The 3,384-nt window shown below is 35.0% G+C and overlaps 1 non-coding gene across 1 annotated transcript; it reads right to left on the bottom strand.

The window, feature by feature from the left end:
* Positions 1 to 2,722: 2,722 nt before the first annotated feature.
* On the bottom strand, positions 2,723 to 2,829 carry LOC134733415 (U6 spliceosomal RNA). The gene has a single exon (XR_010116853.1). It is a non-coding gene; the product is annotated as a U6 spliceosomal RNA (small nuclear RNA).
* Between the last annotated feature and the right edge of the window lie 555 nt (positions 2,830 to 3,384).

The raw sequence follows: 3,384 nt of genomic DNA, 5'->3' as shown, positions 1-3,384 counted from the left end.
CATATTTCTGTAAATAGCGCCTCTATTAAATTCTTCTCAATTACACAGTTTGAGTGAGCCGTCTCTTTCTGCCAGGAGCCAGAGTGATACATACTCCTTTCATTTTGGTATTCAAAATAAGTAAAAAATGCAGTAATTTTAAAAGACAAAATCAAATTAGCCATTTGAACAAATTGTTGCTTGATAGTGAATGCCCAACTTAGTATCATGATAAGATTTTAGAATTTTTGCAATACATGGAATTTTAGGAAGTCTGTAGTGAAGGGAACTGAAGGCTGTTGGCATCTACATGAGTGGGGACTTACTCTAAGATTTTGGATTATTTTCTAGTCTACCACTCACAGAAACTACCTTTTAGTGCAACCACAGTGGAACCCTGCCATAGTATCTCTAGGTAAGCATCACTATGCTCTTATAAATTTATATTTTCACTTCTCCAGGTCTTAAAAAGAGGACTGCTTGAATTTTTTGTGAATAAATGAATAAAGGAAAGAATTCTAAGATGAACACTGAAATCTACACTCAGTGAATTTACATCTCATGATTTACAAGAACAAACTTTCCATGGGTCTTTATATAGTTCAGAAGGACACAGCAACAAGTATGCTAATTTCAAATTTATTCACTGAAGCAAGTTCTGAAGAAGTCAACTAGGTATCATGTAATTACTCTGTGTATTTTAGGTATTAAGATTAATTTAAGATGATTTATCACTCTAACTTTTTACCATGTTAGCCTTTTCTTCAATTAGTCTGAATTCATGAGCCCTGATGAGCTTTTTTAGTGATATAATATTTAAAAGATTAACTACATTGAACATATGTAATGGATTAACAGCAGTGTCTATTCAATATTAGCTTGAGGCTATGGAGTATATTCAATTGTCAACATGAAGCAAAATGTTATTTATGCTTTGAATGGAGAACACTAAATCAGTCAAGACAGTTTCTCATCTCATCTGCCTTTCCCTGGCTCTTCACTTATAGTAGCACTATTTTATATTGGACAACAGTTCAAACTAGTAATAAATATACGACTGCCATATTCTTCTGAACCACAGTATCTACTAATGTTGCTAATCAAACAAAATATTTGGATTGCCCCAACCTAAGAAAAAAAATTTAAGCCATAAAGTTGCTAGGTGTATCCTGTCATATGTGTAGCATACTTCCTTTCAATCCATTTCAACAGCAAGCTTAAAAAATATGTGCCAGTCTTCAGAGAAATATAATAGATAAAATAGCTAAGAATATAAATGTTATAATTAACATTACATAAGAGTTCTGTAATAGGAATTAGGGATTCAGTTTATGAAAGTCAAAAGGTGGTGATAAGTAGCATATTTTCACCTTCCAAATAAAGGAAAAGCTCAAACTTGACAAACATGGTAGGGTTTTTTTTCTTCTCAGTCATAAGTCAGTGAATAGACAGATAGATAATTCCTATAATGTAGAATTCTGCCAGGCACCTTTGTTGATTCAAAAGTACAAAGAAATATGATTCCTGCTCTTAAGGACAGTGTAATCTAATCTAAGAGAAATGAACTATTAACACAAACCCTCTAGTAATCCAGCCTTCTGAAATGTTATGGCTTCTTATACTGCCTTGTGTTAATAGTTCACTTCTCTTAAATTATATTACACTTGATGAACCAATATTGACACATTATTATTAGCAAAAGTCTGTGGTTTGCATTAGGATTCACTTTTACAAAGTCCTGAATTTTGAGAAATGTGTAATATTATGTGTTTACCATTACAGTATCATACAAAATAGTTTCATCACCCCCCAAATCTCCTATGTTCCACCATCCCTCCATTCCTCCTCTAAGCCTGGAAACCACTAATCTTTTTCGTGTCCTCATAGTTTTACCTTTTCCAGGATGTCATATAGTTGGAATCAAATAGTATGTAGCTTTTTTAGACTGCCTTCTTTCACTTAGCAATATACAGTTAAGTTTCCCCCATGTCTTTTGTGGCTTGACAGCTCATTTATCTTTTTAAAAATCACTGAATAATAGTATATTGTATGATGTACCACAGTATGTTTATCCATTCACTTATTGAAGGATATCTTGGTTGCTTCCAGAAACCACAGTGCTGAGTGATGAGTGCTGTAAGAAAGATATGCAGGGTGTTAAAATGAAGAATGAGTTTGGCATTTAGAGGAGGCTTCATGGAGGAGGTGACACAAGCTGAGTCTTGAGGGATTAGTAGGAATAGAAAGGTATACTGGGGCAGGGTTCAGGTGAACAGGGAACTACAGGTAGAGGAGAAAGAATACAGAGATGTGAGACAGCATGGCACATATAAGGCACTGCAGAAACCCAATATGGCTGTTTCATCATGCAGGCTGGGGCTGGGCTAGAGGAAGCATAAGAGACTATCCTAGAAGGACTTTGTATGCTAAAGAGCTTAGATTTATTCTGGATAAATGGAGAGCTGTGGAAGGATTTTAAAGGGAAGAATGATTAAAAAATAATAATGTGGCTAATAGAAAATGTTAAATTACATATGTGTTCACATTATATTTCTATTGGCCAGTTTCTATTTGGATATCCTGTCTTCAGTTTGAAAATTCCATGTCTAAAATGAAATGTATCATTTTGCTCTCAAAACCAATTCTTCTCTTTTCTATTTCTGCTGGTGGTGTCATAACCCATCTTCCCATTCCCTCAATACCCTAAAATCTGGCTCTACTAAAACATACCAATAGCCTCCTAATAAATATGGAACACTTCATGAATTTGCATGTCCTCCTTGCACAGAGACCATGCTAATCTCCTCTCTATCATTCCAATTTTAGTATATGTGCTGATGAAGCAAGCACCTAATGTTTTTGTGATCCTCATTTTCATTGGTCTTTTTTTCCTACTGCTTCATGCAACTGAATCTCTACTTTCTTGATTATCTTCCTCCTTTGACTTCTGTAACTCTGAGCTACTACAGTTCCTGTCCAATTTCTCTGATTACCTTATATCTCCCTCTTTCTTTCACTGGCATCTCTTCTTCTTCATACCTTAAAGATCTAGCCACATTCTCTGCTTTGTCTCCCTTCCCTCCTTTTCAGATATCTCGTCTATTATAATGACATAACCATTGCATAAATGAAAATGATCACATTACCATCTCCAGCCTCAACCCTTCTTTTTAGCTGCAGTATTGCATCTGCAGTTTTCTGCCAGATGTTTCTATTTGGATATCCTGTCATCAGTTTGAAAATTCTATATCTAAAATGAAATGCATCATCTTGCTCTCAAAACCAGTTTTTTTCTTTTCTGTCTTTGCTGGTGGTGTCATGATTCTCTTTATCACCCAGCTTGAAATCTCTGATTTAAGTTGAACTCTTTCCTTTCTCCCTAGCCTCTCCCATTCCTCCAGTCAT

This window comes from Symphalangus syndactylus, chromosome 17 (assembly GCF_028878055.3).
Source record: "Symphalangus syndactylus isolate Jambi chromosome 17, NHGRI_mSymSyn1-v2.1_pri, whole genome shotgun sequence".
NCBI classification, from domain to species: Eukaryota; Metazoa; Chordata; class Mammalia; order Primates; family Hylobatidae; genus Symphalangus; species Symphalangus syndactylus.
The sequence above is the reverse complement of the archived record's forward strand: the minus strand, read 5'-3'. Positions and strand labels throughout refer to the sequence as shown.